Source organism: Ambystoma mexicanum, chromosome 3q, assembly GCF_040938575.1.
Source record: "Ambystoma mexicanum isolate Mex_15411 chromosome 3q, UKY_AmexF1_1, whole genome shotgun sequence".
Classification (NCBI taxonomy): Eukaryota; Metazoa; Chordata; class Amphibia; order Caudata; family Ambystomatidae; genus Ambystoma; species Ambystoma mexicanum.
In genome coordinates this window covers 234,270,408-234,287,284 of record NC_090926.1, presented here as the reverse complement: position 1 = coordinate 234,287,284, position 16,877 = coordinate 234,270,408, and the positions used below count along the sequence as shown (strand labels likewise).

The following is a 16,877-nucleotide window of genomic DNA, read 5'->3' as shown; positions in this document are numbered from 1 at the left end:
CCAACAAATCCCTCCTATGGGGCCAGGGCGGTCACCCCCCAACCCCCCCATGGGGGTGGTGCAGAGGGAGGATCACATAGGGGAGGAACCACCTTATGGCATTATGGACGACTATGTTCGGAGAAGGTGGTATGTCCGCGCAGTAGTGCCTGTAAACCCCTCTCCAATCTTCAATCCTCTCCTCCCCGCTTTTGATAAAGCCACGTCTGGTGTAGTCTGGTTAGTCTATCTAATATACCTGACAAAGTTCAAACCCTAGAAAATGGAAAGTCTGATACATCTGACTCTGACATGTTCTGAGAAGATGATCAGGAGTTCAAGGTTCATTATTGAAAAGCAGAATGAGTGGTTATGTTTCCCAATGAACATGATTGGCCCAAAGCAACACTTTTCCAACGCAGGAGTTTAAATGTCAGACAGCTGAGATGCACAGGAGGAACGATCCACCAAGGAGGAATCCGGCAAGCCGTACTGCGGCCATCAGGACAAGAGCTGGCTGGAGGGAAGCCAAGAGCAGAGGAGAGCGTGAGCAAGTTCCCAGACACTGACTGCTTGCACCATTGCTGTCTGCAACCTCCGGGTATCCCAAGCTCCGGCGTAGGAGGATGCGCTGCTGGGAAGAAGCAGATGCCAAGGAAGCCACTGCCGGACGTGATGAAGACCTGAACATGACCAGAGCCTCCAGAAAAGCTGCAGCCGCTCTGGGAAATGCCAGTACCTTCCACTGGGAAGCAAACGGGTACGTGGGTTACCAGGGTGGTGCAGGAGGTCCGGGGGAACCAAGGGGTGAAGACAGAGGCCAGAGAAATGGGGTATGGGAGCCAGGGAGCAGAGTGCAAGTTTGGAACACGCACTAAAAGCCAATCCGAACTTTGTGAGTCTGGAGCTCACACCCATATAAGAAACTGAAGCAAGACCTATGTTGGAACGGTTACTTGGCAAGAGTAAACCAAGCAACTGTGAAAATGAGTCTCTGGGATTCGCACCCATAGAGGGATCATCCATGCGCGCACAAAGGCTTTGCAGGAGTGTATATGATAGTTTTATTTATATAACGCCTATACACAATGTTTCCAAGCGCTTCAAGGCAAGGAAGGGAACAAGGGAAAATACAATGACATTCTTATATGGCAACGAACCACAAACATGCGAAATTAACTATCCTATTCAGCCTTGCGACATTTCAGTTAGTGCAAGAGCTAAAACACATATAAGGAAGACGGGGTGGTGGGAGGGAAATGGAAACAGACAGGTGACTACTGTACTCGGCCTGAAGACATTTCTGGTAGAGCCGGAGAATACAAGAGGTGAGAGCAGGGGGAGAGAAACAAAACAAACGACTATCGTACAAGGCCTGACATTTCAGATAGTCCTGGGGAGGGGTGGAAACGGGGAAAGGAAGGAGACAGACAATTCTTACTATAATGGGTCCAGGGACAATTCTGATAGAGTAAGTGCATAGAAAAAGAAGGGGAGAGTGGGAGGAGAGAAGGGAGAGGATGGAGCACAGAAGAGAGGAGGGAGCAGAGAAGAAAACTGAGAAAGAAGGGAGAGCAGATGGGGGAGCAAATAGTTTGAGGTCAGTAAAACACAAATGTTGCAGAGAAGAAAATGTAGGCAAGGATTCAAGATGACTATGGGTGCAGCGTGATACAGGGCCACCATGCATATGATTTGAGAAGGTGACGCCCCAAGAGTCGGTGTCCAAAAGTAAAATTCAGGCCTTTGCAACAGGTCGGTGATGGCGAAACCAAGGTGAATAAAGACAACTCCTAAAGTGATGAAAAGTAAAGAGGGGGGGTGGGGAGAAATGGAAGGGGGGGAAGATCAGGAAAGCGAAAACAGGACAACGGAGGAGGGATGTGGGGAGGGCACAAGGACATCATGGGAGACCGAGGGAGGGGTTCAGAACATCACGGGGGACGAGGAAAGGGATGGCGGGGGGTCAATAGACATAATGGGGCACCGAGGGAGGAGGCACAGGCATCACGGGGGACGACGTAGGGAGGTCAACGGACATCTGGGACCAAGAGAGGAGGGCACGGAGGAATCGCAGGGACTGAGGGGGCAAAGAGGCATCACGGGGACGAGGGAGGGGGTGGGACATTAACAAACATCACAGGGGACAAAGAAGGGATCGGGGGGTCAACAGACATCACAGGGGCCCAAGGGAGAGGGAGGGGGCACAGACATCATGGGAGACGAGAAAAGGGGTGTGGGAGGGCTTACAGACATTAGAGGACCGTGGGAGAGGGCACATGATCAACCGCGAAAAACAAGGGTTGGGGGGGGGGGGGGGGGGGGCGGCCCACATCCAAAAAGAAAATGCAATGCAACAAACCCTACACTTGGCAATTGGAATGTGCCAAGTTGGTAGCATAAATGGGCGAAGCATAAGGAAGATATTCTTGTGAACTACCTATTGACATTTCTGTTTAAACAACTACAGGCCTGAGAGGTCCAAAAGGAGAAGAGACCAGTTTTTTTTGCCACTTGTGATTACCCAAGAGACTGGGAAACTTTTATGTTGGTTATAGCCACAAAGTATACTTCCAAAAGAGGAAAAGAGGATTCTAGAGGGAAAGGACAAACTTGAGTCCTACACTTTGGAGTATTTCTTGATCACCTGTTTTGATTGCCCCAGAGACTGGGAACCTTTATGTTGGAGTTAAAGAGAACATTATATTTTAGGAAGAAATTATCCCTGGTTGGTTTATTAGTGTTAAGGACACCAGCAGGCCTTTCTGGACACAACACGGATAGACTTTAAAACTTGCAGCAGTCGGTGTACCCCACAATATTTAAAGTGCAAATTGTCCATGATATGTAGTTGCAGTTTCTATATGTTAAAGTACACTGCACAGACAGACCAATGCCTTTTTAGTACTCACTTGTCTAGCTGATTAGCCAAGTACTATTGGGCAATTGATTGCAGTGTGCTTGTGCACATAGGCATTGTATTGGATGCCATTGGGCATTTCTTTTTGTAAGACTTCCATATGTCAAGTGCATTGCACAAACTGTGCAGTGTCTTTATTCCGGTTTCCAAGTCTCTCTGGCAAATCGCAGCCATGTTAACACCCTCTTCTGATAAATTCCTAGCTGGCCAGGCATATTGTGTTGTTTTTAAAAATTTCACTGCTGCACATGCAGCACCGTGTTTACTTGTTCCCCCGTACAAAATCGATCGGATCATCCATTCGTGCATAAAGAAAAATATCTGACTGGCAGCGTTTTTATTTTTAGCCAAACTGATCTTGTTAATCTTACCACCAATAATTCACAATAAAGTAGGAATAATCCTCCATAGTAAGTTTTCACTTGTTTCTGGCACGTTTTGTTATAAATCTAGTTGCTGATGTTAATCTGCTTAGAATCACACGCTGTGCATATAGTCTGACATCCATTGGTAACTGCAGAGTATTGCCTCTTGTCTTTCGAGAAGCGAACGGGGATGTCCCTTTCCTCTTTGTTCCCTGGGTCTTGTCGTCAATGTGTTGTTCCTGCGCTATGGACAGGACTCCATTTAGATTTTGTACTTTATGCATGGCAAAATTCCTGTGGAAAGACAAACACCTTAAGTGTAATAGGTGTCTTCCCCTTAACCACAACAAGGCAGCGTGCAAGCGCCTGCGTCCCAAGACACTAAAGGAGCGCCGTGTTAAGCGGAGTGCGGCCTACGAAATGTCACAGGTTGAGAGTAATTCCTTCACAGCCGCCGAATGTGACGAAGGGCTTAGTGACGACCAGGGTTCTAATTCGTAGGCCATTGACCTCATGGTGGAGTGCTCCCGCTCCACGTCATCCCGCCCCAGGAGGCACGACGTAAGTCCTGCTATGGGGACTGTACATCCCGGCGACAGACGCACATTCTTCCCACATTTAAGACACAACCCCGGTCTGTCTTTGACAAAACAATCGAAGTGTGCCATAGCGCCAACAGGCCCACCGGATAGTTCGGAAGTGCCCGGCGATCATCGGGATCGCCAGCCTTCCCTGCTACCGCAGGTGCGTCATGCGACCGGGCAACCTAAATCAAAGGGCGCTACCACCAATATTCAAGCGACCGTTGAAACGCATCAAATGAAGGTGTCGGCAGTGCACAAGGCCCCGTTTACGCTGAAAACAACCGCAGGCCCAGTCCAAACACTTTCTCGTGACCCCTAGTATAACCGAAAGCATCGCTAAGATCATTTTGGCGGCAAATCCAGGAGAACGGTCGAAGGACTTGTCGAAACCTAAGGATAAACCCAAGGACTCGTAGAAAACCTAAAGATAGGCCTAAAGACGCGCCACAACCATCGGAACCTCAAAGACTTTTCAGAGGGCCCTGTGTCTCTTCGACGCTAAAAGGAAAATCTCGACGTTCTAGAGAAGTCAACTAGAACAACCTTTTCCACCCCTAGACGACTCCTGGTTCCTCATTATGGACCAGAGAGAAGTTTGACGGGTGTATGAATAGGATAGAGATTTGTGAATTTCTCAGAAGTTTACACCCAAAAGGCCTTGAGAGGAGAGCCTTTTTACTCCTGCTGTGAAATGTCAAGACCTTTGATCCCTCTCAGGAAGAAGAGTCTTATGACTAGACTGAGGATGAGATCCCTATAGACCAATTCGTCCAAGATGAATACCTCTTTAGGGACCCTGTGGATGATGGGGATCCTGTGGATGATCACATTGACGCCGCAGAGGGTTTAGTACAACCACGACCGGGTCGACCCTCCGCCTACTCCAACCCTGGACCCCGACACCTTGTGCCTGTATTCCCCCCCCCCCCCCCCTCCCCACCCCTACTAGACAGGCCTCCCCAGTTGACAATCAGATGGCATTTAATGCCATCTTAAGGAGGGCACTTTATTGGATAGCTATTCAGACGCACAATGGAACATGCTACAAGAGGGCCTTCAAGAAGTCCCTGAACCGTTGTGGGCTTGCCTGCTTTCCATTGTAACTGAGGGCGAACAGGTTAATCACGGTATTCTCAAAAATACTTTGGATGCGGCAGAAACAGCTAGCAGGGCTGTGGCACAAGGTACCCTCCTGAAGAGGCACGCATGGTTACAAAACTCTGGTTTCAAAACCATAAACCCGAGCTTCATTAATAAGCCGGTGAAGGAGTCCAACTCATTTGGGAAAGCAGTTGACGAGGCGCTTGAAACAGCTAAAAAGGAACAAGACACCCTCAAGACCCTGGATCAAATATCCCAGAGACCTTCCCCCAAGAAGAGGGACCGGTTCTTGACGTTACATTCGTGGCTAATCCTGCTTCCCTCACAACCAATATGGCTCGGGAAATAACTGGTCCTCGCCCTAAGGAACCAGCTAACCTAACCCCATAATCCCCCAAGAGGCCAATGATGTGGAAAAGGAAGGGGCAGAAATTCCACCTCTAGAGGCTCCCCAGCCTCATGTCGGAAATTATCAGTAGATCTGGGTCCCCTCCCATGCCTCCCTGGTCGGGGGGCGGCTAACATAATTTCTTCAAACATGGGAGGGGATAACAGACCAGTGGGTACTCAAAACCATCGCCCACAGGTACTGCATAGAATTCTGCCGGACCCCCCAATTCAGACCTCAACGATAAAGACGCCCGACGCTGGAACACCTGCGCATCCTGGTACAAGAGGGCGAGATACTACAGGAAAAGGATGCCATAGAAGTCGTACCTCTTCTACAGGCAAACAAGGGTATTTATTCAGTGTTCTTCCTTGTACCCAAAAAGGATCTCACCATGTGCCCTGTACTAGATTTGCACCCAGCAAACAAATTTGTCAAACCTCAAAAGTTTCGTATGGTCACTCTTCAGGAAGTAATTCCCCTGCTTCATGGCAACATTGGACATGAAAGATGCATACTTTCGTATTTCAATGTTGCCAGCGCACAGAAAATACCTCAGATTCATGATAGAAGATGAACGCTATCAGTTCAAAGTACTACCCTTCGGCATTGCCTCAGCACCCAGGGTATTTACAAAGGTACTGGCAGTGGCACCAGCACACCTGCGCAGACTATCCATCCCAGTTTATCCTTGCCTCGACGACTGGCTCATAACAGGGGGATTCCTACTTAACATTCCTATCAAATACTCCAGACGATAGACCTTTTATTCAGCTGGGGATTCTGCATCAACGAGAAGAAATCCAGCTTTGATCCCAGTCAACTCAAGCAGTTCTGAGGGGTTCTAATTCGAACAAAGGACGGCCTTGTCTTCTCCAACAAGAGGGTCCAAAACATGTTTCAAATCCCTCAATATGTAGCCAGTCGGGAGGTGACGGTACGCAAGGCTATGTGACTGTTAAGAATGATGGCATCCTGCATTTATTTGGTTCCTTGCGCGCGGTTGTGCATGTGTCCAATGCAAGAGTGGCTCAACAGCCTGTGGTGTCAGGCCAGCAGACAATGGGAGTATCTAGTGGTTGTCTCGCCAGCCCTCGTTCTCTCACTGCAGTGGTGGTCGAGGGGAAAACCCTCTTCAAGGGAAAGTCCTTCACCACCCACACAATAGAAGCCCCTCTCACAACACTCCTCTCTCACGGGGTGGGGGGAGCCTCACTTGCTTCAGGAAACGGCTCACGCGTTTGTTCCTCAGAAATAGTATCCAACCATATAAATCTGTTGGAACTATTAGCAATATTCAAACCTCTGAAAGCGACACAACTGCAGGGAAAGACGGTCTTAATTCTTAGACAGCACCACGGCCATGTACTATCTGAACAAAGAAGGGGGCACTCGCTCTCCAGTGATGTCCAAACTGTGTCAGAACATTTGGAAATGGGCTTTCAAACCCATGTTCCTGTTGTCACATGTTCCAGGGGAACTCAATTTTCTGCCAGACTTACTCAGCAGAGATTTCCCACTACTCATGGAGTACAAATGGCGAATACAGAAAGACTTTGTATTAAACGTTTTCGCAGAATGGGGCTTCCCAGAGATCAACCTGTTCGCAACTTTGGAGAACGCTCAATGTCAAGATTACGCCTCCAGGTACCCCAGGACCGTTCCAAGGAGAACATACTCTGGATCACATGGTTAGGGAAATTTGTTTACGCCCACCCCTGCGACTCCCCTACTCAACAAGATCGTGCACAAGATGCACCAGGAACCAGGCAACATGATATTGGTGGGCCAGCCAATCTTGGTTCGCTCACCTGATGGAGATGTTCCCATCTCCTCCAATGAAATTGAATTGCCCGTACAACATGTTATCTCAAGACAAGGGGGGGGGTGGGCACTTCACCCATGCCCGCAAACACAGAACTTAACGGCCTGGCTCCTGAGGTCAACATGACTTCTGCAAAAGTCCTCTTTCCATTGTAACCCTTTTTGAAGTGCTGTTGTATGGTAATAGTGCTCCTACGGTAGGTTTGCTTTATAAGCACCCCATTGTGCCTGCAGGGTGATTCTATCACCCTTCATTTGTTTTGTGGAGTAGGCTGATGGCAGATGCAATTTATCACAATAGTAATCCAATGTACCAGCTTGCAGACTTTGTAGTACTAATGCTTTTTTAAGCCCTACTGCCAGACATTTTGTTTTGGGTCATCCTTTTCTCTGTGGGGATCACACGGCAGGCCTAAATAATGGTAGTTGTGCTAACATGCGGTCACCTTTTGGACCAGCCCTGCACACTCTACAGAGTATTTTATAAAGGCTTACCCTGCTTTACTTCCTGGCCAGTTGGCATCCTTTGGGGGAGGGGGAGACCACAGTGCCTGGTCTGCAATTGGAGGGCTGGCTTATCAACCAAGTACATGTGCATAACTTGGAAGACCCTACACATTCCTCAGATTCCTACCTGAATTGGAGGATTGTCATCAAAACAAAGAATTACTTCAGAATGATAAATAATAAAAACAATAGCAAACTGTTTTTTGGGGGGGTAATTCTCCTCTCCCCACTGACCCCTCTCCACCCCCCAAACCCTTTTGAAAAAAATACCTTTTTTCCCTGATGGGGTTGTCTAAAATTGCATTCTTTATCTATTCGATAACATCATTGCATACCCTTGGATCCTTTTGTTCTTGATTCTCTTTTCTTTTGGCTGCTGGAGACCTTCCTGGGAATAATTTCCTTCCTCCAGATCCTCATTGTTGGATGTTCTGGCTGTCCCATGCTGGCACTGTTTCTGGGCCATTGCTGTGTGGACTCCTTGGGGAAATCCTCTTCGTCCAAGTATCCTTGCGGTAGGGAGCCTTTTAGCCCTAGGCGAATGTTAGGTTGCCATTACTGAGGTCCACCTCAGTCTTGGCTTATCGCCAACTGTTGCTCCAGTCGTGGGTCTCTTCTTTATTGGCTTGCTGCCATGATCTACTGAGTCGAGCCCCCAGGTCCTGGTGCCTCCTCCATTAATGCATCTGGCTGGATGTAGTCCTGGGTACAACGTTGTTTTAGTCTATACCCTGGCTCGCTTTCTTTCTTTTCCAGGGTTCCAACTACGCACTACCAGATCCTATCTGCAGCCTTTTAAAAGAAGCTGTCATTTCCGGGTTCTCTTGTCTCTTCCTTCCTGGAATGCTGGTCGATTTTTTTCAGAATGCTTTTGAGCAATCTGGGTCCTGGAGTAGTAAGGTGATGCAGGGCTCCCTTGACTTGAAGTGGACAGAATCCTGGTCTGCCTTTTACCTTCTCTGGTCTTGCATCTGGAACTGGAGCTCTTGCAGGCACAGACTCGATTACTCTAAGTGTACTCTAGCTTTTGGTGGCACTTTGGAGCATTGTGTGGAATTGTTCATGCAGTACCTCGAGGGAAGGGATTTAAGTATATGGTCTAAATGTGTATAAACTATTCTGCTGTTTAATAGAGGTTCTGGGATTTCTTTAGTTTCTGAATATGACTGAGGGTAATGTATTATCAAGGTCTAAGTTGCCTTTTTCTCCTCACCACTTTGACTTGTTTGGAGCGTTTACTTCTTGGCACTGGTCATCATGCATTTAGCTTAGTAGTGCGATTGGTCTGCCTACAGGCTCCTTGCTATTTTTATATTCACACTGCTCTAGTGTAATTCAACTTGAACAGCCCTCCGTTGAGTGAAGCTTGACTGCTATGCCATAGCTACCCACATTTAGGTATAGCCTGTTGGTTTGACCCCTCCCCCCCCCCTTTGCCTTTTGTATATATGGATGCACACCCTTCACCAGGTGGTGTGGAAAAATCCTTTAGCACACAGGCGTTGAGCAACCCCATGGCCCACCTGATTGCAGTCCACGATCCTCCATGGACTGGGATAGGACTACAGGGACTGAAGGACCTGTGATCTTAGAATTGGTGGACTATAAGCCTGACCTTGTCTGCAAAGAGTTTCTTTGGTCAGCCACTCCCACACAGCCTGACTTAGAGATGTGATGGGATTGTAAGGGTGCATTCACTGCTGTTTGCAGGTAGATGTTGGGATGGTGGTACAGGGTTGGAGCTGCACAGCATGATCCAAACCTAGCTTGAGCATGTACTTTCCTGAGGAGTGAGCCTTGGTGGAAAACGCACTCAGTCCCTCCTGGTCTGGCCCTTTAAGGGATGGCGGTCTCAAAAGTATATGCTGGTACCTCCGGTGAAAATCCAGTGTGAGCAACATTGTGAGACAGTAAAGGTCTGCCTGGGAATTTCCTGGAGAGACTGCATGGTGTGGTGCTTGTCCAGTCCGCCTCATAAACCTGTGAGGTTTTGGGAGCAAGCCCAGTGGGAGGAACTCTGGGAGATGCAATCCCCGTTGGGACTTCACATGCGATTGTTGATCAAGGCGCTAGGACATTCAAAACCTCAACGGGTACCTCAGTTTTACATCGCATCTCTGGGGCCTTGCGGCCAAGGGAAGAATAGCAAGAAACTCTCCCGACCTGCCAACAAATGAATGTTCCCCTGGCCCGGGTTCTTTAGAGAATGGGCGTACCTTCAATTGTGCAACATCCTGAGCAGTTTTCAAGCCATTCTGCGAGTCTCCTCTTTCGAAGCATGCTCCTTGTAAATGAACAGCTGGCGTAGAGTTCTCAGACTTAATCCGCACTGAGGCACTGAAATTGTGTGTCTGTCAGAGAAACACAATGCCACAATACCCTCCAAGCTTAAACACCTTGTCCTAGGGCAAAAACAAGGTGTTCTGTGAAAGAGTTCAGCCGAGGTGAAGTGCAGCTGCTTTGTCGATGCTCCTGCACCTACCCCTGTGGCGATGACTGAAAGATTGGGGGTGGGAGGGAGGGAGAAAGAACATGCGAGAATGTAGGTGTGCACTGGATTCCCAGGAAACACATTTATTTTCTATTTAAATTTGGATGATGTCCCAGGAGTTTAGCAAAAAGCAGATGGGACGTAGTTGGTGCTTGTTCTCAATGGGGTACTGCTCCCCAAACCATAAACAAGATATGTTATCCTTCTCATGTTTGATTGGTGTCTGGTAATAGTCCCCCTAAATGTCGCCATACATATAGTTGCCGGTAAATGGCATAGGCAACGTTATTTATGGGGACAATATATGGTGTAAATGGGAGCAGGGGTTGCAGGGTGTTCCCGCTCCCTGTATCCTTTAAAAAAAAGTGGGGTTGCGGGGGTGTCCCCTGCAGGTTCCATATAATGTTGCCGCAAAAAAAATGCTGCCGTTCTTGCATGTCAACATTTTTGCAGGGCCATTATCATGGACGAAGTACCATTTCTGGAGCAATATAGAGAAGTTAAGACATCTAATGGAAACCCATTTTCAGACCACGACACATTTGATCCAGAAATCATGAGTAATAAACGTGTCAAGACATACGTTTCCTGAAAAGCCACACACCCAATAATAAATGAGGACATGTGCTCAAACTCAAGCGGTCATACAATAATTGGATAAAAGCCCACAAAAGGTTAATGTACCAAAAAGACAGAGATAATGCAACAATGCATGTCAAAGAAAACCACGAGATTTCTGGTTGTTAATAAATAACACCGAAGCACAACAACACGCTTTAATAAGTAATATGGTTAGTAAAGCCCAATGGACTCAACACTACACAGAATTATCTAAAAAACGGTACCTGACTAACCAAGTCTTCTACGCAGAGGATCTGCCTTGGAACATAAGTGTTAACAGGCCTGATATCCTGGAGAACATCAAAAGACTAAGCTCATCGAGGGATTCTGGACCCAATGGTTTGACAAACTATATGCTAAAACATCCGTAAGAGTGGGCTACCTTCTGTGAATCCTGATTTAACATTGTCATCAGAGAAAAAAAATAGACACATCATGGAAGAGTGCTTTAATTTTTCTGATGCTTAAAAAAAGGTATTCGATCACCCCAATGAACCATAGACCTATTGCACTGTTAGATGTTGTAGGTAAGATCTTTGCAACACAGCTCCAACAACTGACAGCGTGGATCAAACACTCAGGAACATTAGACATAAGACGAACAGGATTTATCAAAGGGGTCGGATGCAACCTGAAGTTATTCATGATTAACTCACTCAAAATGGAGGCAATAAAGAACAAACCATCTACACAGCCTTTGTGGATCCTGCACATGCTTTTGACGCGGTAGATCGTAATCTATTGTGGAAGAAATTATAAGGTAAAAACTGCCCTGAAGGCCTCATTTGTGCTATAAGGCAACTATACACTGATACCAGCATAAGAATTCGACTTGATAACAAGGGTTCACTCTCGAGCGCAATAAACGCACAACATGGGGTGAAACAGGGCTGCCCATGGGTGCAGTCCTAAAATCATTTTACGCAGCTTTGCACACTTATTGAAAAAAATTGTCTGGTCATAAATACCATGAAAACAGAGATAATGGAACTAAGGAATCTGCAAGGCCTGAAGAGAGCTCGAAAGGTGAATTTTCAATGCAAAGTAGGATCCGATAATCTTAAAAGAACGAACCAAATAAGATATCTTGGAGCCATAAGCGCTAACATAAATGACAAACCAATGTCAAGAGCTGTTAAGGCAAAAAGCAAACAACTAACTGCCCAGGGGATGTTAATCACCAAGAAATATGGGCAAATGTGCCTAAAGCCGTTGCTGGATTTCTATAAGCTTAAAGTGGTACCAGCATTAATACACAGGGCTAAGACAGCCTTTGGCTGTACATATAAGGTGTGGGAAACCTGTGAATACACTTTCTGGAAAAGATATTACACCTTGATAAGTCCCGAAGGCATGCATCAAATACGAATTGTTTAACATCAATAACAGCGAAAATCATGTGGAACTCATCACTTTATGGAAAAATGACGGATCCTTATTCGATACCAAAACTCAAAATTTTGAAAATGCGGTTAGTGACTGATGCCCAATCAATTCAAAGCCTCTGGGAAAAGAACTGCAAGACCATCTTGGAAATACTAAACACATCTGAAGGTGGTCCAATCCTAATAAGGTAAAGACAAAACTTTGGCAATGGGACTGGTTTGAAACATGTCATAAAAGATCCCTACATAAGTGCATGGAATTGGTACCGACTGAAGCCAGAGCATATAACAAACCTGCGAGTTATATAATAAAGTTCCCAGTTAACAGATTTCGGGATACATTCCTGAGATTCAAGTTGAATCAATTTGAAACCAAGGAAATATTAAGACAAAGGAAAAAAACTGCAGCGAATGACCTAACTTGCGGGCTTTGCAAAAACCTGCCAGGGACCTTAAAACCTCTTGTGGCCTTCTGTCCAGCCTTGTGACACAATAGGACGTCAATCTTTGGAAAAGAGATAGAGAAAAGAGCTTCATGGGAAAGTGAAGAGTGGTGGGCTGCATTATTCGAAGGCTCGAATAAATTGATGTACGCTTTGATTTATTTCTTGGGACAAATGAGAAATTCTCTGCAATTGATGACTACTGAGTTCGATAAATATCAGGGAATAATGTGTCTGTTCCTTCGTCTGATTTCCTTGCCTGTTTAACTGAATTTTCTGTTCCCTGACTGCACAAATCCAACATCTAAGAACTGCACTGGAGAAGAAGAAATGGATTCTGATGAATGGAGTTTCAATGTTGATGTAGTGATTGTTTTTTTTTATTTTTAAAAGTTTGTAATAAACTGTAAAAAAAAAAAATGATCACATGGAACTGTTTCATTGTAGATTTCTAGAATCTGGCCTTGTGGAATGTTTTTAGGAATCCCACTGAGTTACAGTGGAAAGGGGAACTAAGAGGTTGGCCAAAACTCGATCAAGGTAGCAATGGAGAACAGTCAAGGCTATTCTCAGGAATGTGTGAGTGGTGTCAGGGTTTCATAGGCATGTATGCAAATGCAGTATTTATTCTATGCCTCAAACATACTAAAAAGTGAAACAAGCGGGTGATATCGCACAACACGCCAACATATAGCAGTGCTACAGATAAGATTTTGAAGTCTAAGAAATACGGCGTAAAATTATTTTTTGGGAGCAATAGGAGTATTTTTCATAAGCGAATAAAAATGTTCAAACCAAAACTTATTTGTTTATAAATATTTCTTTGCAGTAAGTTATTCATAATCATTAAAAGATACATTTGTACTGCTCCGTATCAGCCAGTAATAATAAAAGCTTGTTTCTGTGGCACTGTGTACTACTGGTCTAAGCATATCCATGGAGGTGTGTGGGTGAAAGCAGAGACAAGCTCCTATTCGTGTTTTCTATCGTTTGTTTGGAGTATTTCCTTTATTTTTCTTTTTTGATTATTTGCCAATTTTTAGGGAGTAAAGCGGTTGGTAGACCCCATATCTGTAGGGCTGACAGTCACCATAGGTTCTTAAAATGCAATGACTTAAATTAACAAACAAGGTTAAGTAAAATGGAACCAAGTCACAAGAGATATTCCCTAGCTTCAGCAGTCCAATCTCTAAGAAGAGTGGAGCCTTATGCCAAAAGTCACAATGCTTCTCCAGAATGTATCTGAAGCAGGTAAATTGCTTGTGTTGGTGATTGTTCAAAAGAAGAGATGCACGCAAGTTACTAGGTAAGTAAAATGTTCCTATATGTCAGGTTTTTTTTCTTCAGGTCACCGAAAAAAAAAGAAAAAAACCAAGGGAATAGATTGATACGAGGAGACTTGTTCTCAGTTATCCTATGGAGGACAGGGTGAGACAAATGCTTTGTGTTTACTATGTACTCCGGACTGGAGGTTGGATTTCCCGCTGTTGGTTCCAGTGAGTGGTGCCCAGGATTTGCAGGTGCAAGGATTCTTCTGGTCGGGTACAGGAACAGAGTTCAACTCTTGGTGATGGAGAAATGTAGCCTTCTTCAGGATACTTCACTGGATGGGGGAAGGTGAGCTTCCAGCGACGGCCACTCACTGCATGCACACTACACCGGGTGTCCTGCCAGTCGAAGTTGTAGAAGCCCGTCTAGGACAGGGTCCCATGAGGCTGGGAAGTTGAACCACAGCAGTAAGGTGGCTTATACCACACGCTGGCGACAACCATCGTTCCGGATGCAACGGCGGAATGGTCACTGTTTTATCTGGGTAGCCCAGTGGAGAGCTGGACCGTCCACTGGGTCATCCAGGAACACTTCCGAAGGCTCAGGACATCTGGATCCTTTAACACAAACGCAGCGAGACAGTTCGGTCCCACCAGTGCAGCGGGGTGAAGCATGGCATATGGCCTTCGCAGATCAGGTAGTCTAACAGCGATTCATCGAGCCTGATGCAATAAGGGATGGTGTGCCTCTTCAGGAGTCTTCTGATCTTCGATCGGCTGCTTTTCTGTGAGATTCTTGGCTCCAACGCTGATGTGAAGAAATTGTGGAAGGTGTCCTCTTGTATCCAAAGTCCAGCCTGGAAGCAAGTCCAAGCCCACCAATGCTAAGGATCTGCACCATTCAAACAGCAAGTAGTTGTGTAATCCGGGACAACTGTTGGTTTCACTCATGCGCCACACCTACACTCTCTGGCTCCTGAAATGTGTAATAGGACCAGACAGGCCCACGCCCATCATGGGACACAAGCTGCAGCTTTCCTGGGCAAGTGCATGAATGATGTATTTTATTTGGATCGTGCCCATACACAAGTGTTTCAGAACACGACAAGGCAAGGGAGGGTAAACAATGGAGTACAGAACAATCTTACTAGGCCCAGTGACATTGAGAACGTGCAGGGGAAAAGGGGGGGGGAGTGGAAAGTGCTGAACACATGATAGAACAGGTAGTGCGGCCAGCAGGTGGTAAGTGCAAGAATGAGTTGTAGACAACGGGTGTCTAAGTGCTGGAAGGGGACTGTAGGGTTGCAGATACAGACCCAAGTGCAGGGGTTGCCAGGAGGCAGTGCTGGTGTGTGGCTGGGAGGGCAGGGATCTGGGCCCAAAATCAAAGGGGAAACCAGGTGCCAAAGCAGACAGATAAGCAGGGGAGAGGAAGAGCAAAGGCAGAAGCAAAGAGGTAGGGTTTGAGGTGTTCTGGAACTGAAGATGGTTCTACTCAAGTTTCGAAGAGGCAGGGAGACCTCAGCCAAGGAAAGGGATCTGCCCCAAACTCGTTGCTTGGAGAAGTGACTGACCCTGAGGGAGTTGAAGGAGCGAAGAGCTCGAGTAGCAATGTATTTACGGAGCGAGAGTTGAAGGTATTGTGGACCCAGGCTACAGAAAGCCTTGTGGATAATGCAAAGGGTCTTGAATTTAATCCTTGCAGCCGATGGGAGCCAATGAAGAGTTTCAGAGCTTGTGAGATACGATCGGAGGACTTCAGGCCAAGGACAAGTCTTGCACTGGATGAGCTGCAGAGAGTGGTTGCAGGCGGATTTAGTAAGGGGCTGTTGCAATAGTCAAGCCTATAGAGGACCGGAGCTCTGGAGACATGTAGCTTCTGGGGGAAGGAGAGGAAAGGAAGAATACCTTTGAGGAGGTGCAGTCGGTAGTTGGACTTTTTTGAGATGTCGGATGTGAGGAGAAAATGAAATTGTGAAGTTGAAGATGACCCCGAGGTTCTTAGCCTTGCAAGTGGGAGCAGGGAGAGGGCCAAAGGAGGCCAGCCAGAGAGTGACGGGAAAGGAAGGTGCAGGTGTGCCGATAAGGAGGTTCTCTTGCTGGCATTAAGGCAGAGGTAATTGGCGGCGCACAACTCCTGGATTGCAGACAGTCCGAGATGATGGAGGAAGAGGTGGCAGAGGGGAGCCTGAAAACAAGTTGGGTGTCATCTGCATAGTAGTGAAAGTTTGAGCAGAGAGCAGCAATACAGTGGGCAAGCGGTGCTAGGTATTGGTTGACAATCCGGGGAAGAGAGGTTAGACCCGTGAGGAACAACACAGGTAGAAAGTGAGCGGAAAGGAAGGACCCAAGTTGGACCTGGGAGCATTGCTTGGAGTGGATGGTCAACCAGGCCAGGGCCTGATCAGTGATACCCAGATTACCATAGGCAGTTGAGCAGGATGACATGGTTGATTGTATCAAAGGCAGAAGAAAGAACGAGTAGGATGAGGACAGATGGAATATTAGTATCAAGGTTGGAGGGCAGGTCTTCACAGATGTTCAGGAGAGCAGTTTCTGTGCTTCTGGCAGCTCTGAAGCCAGGCTGATGGTCATGGAGACAATTAACGGAGTTGGTGTGAAGATAAAGCTGAGATGGCCAGTTTTTCCATGAGTTTGCCCAGGAATGGAGTAATAGAGATCTGGCGATAGTTAGCCGGGCAAGACTGGTCGGCTGTGCGTTTCTTGAGAAGATGCTGCACAAGAGAGCTTCGGAGGGGAGGGGTTGGGGGAAGGCTCTGGAGGCAAAGGAGTGGTTGCAGAAGTCGGCCAGAGCCGGAGCAAGGCTGTCAATGTGACCTTAATATGGGATTTCCTGGCAAGGCTGGAAGGAGGCCAGAGAGCAAGTGCAAAAATCTCATGGTGTGCCATTTTAGGGCACTAGCCACGTTTCGTAGCCATATACAGTAAACGCCAATGTGCAGTGCACACTAGAAATAACAAACTATAAAATAGAATTGCT

The 16,877-nt window shown here is 46.7% G+C and overlaps 1 protein-coding gene across 5 annotated transcripts in view; it reads left to right on the top strand.

Moving 5' to 3' along the window:
• Positions 1-16,877, top strand: part of EIF4B (eukaryotic translation initiation factor 4B) — a 968,554-nt gene that overhangs the window by 252,138 nt on the left and 699,539 nt on the right. The window lies entirely within an intron of this gene.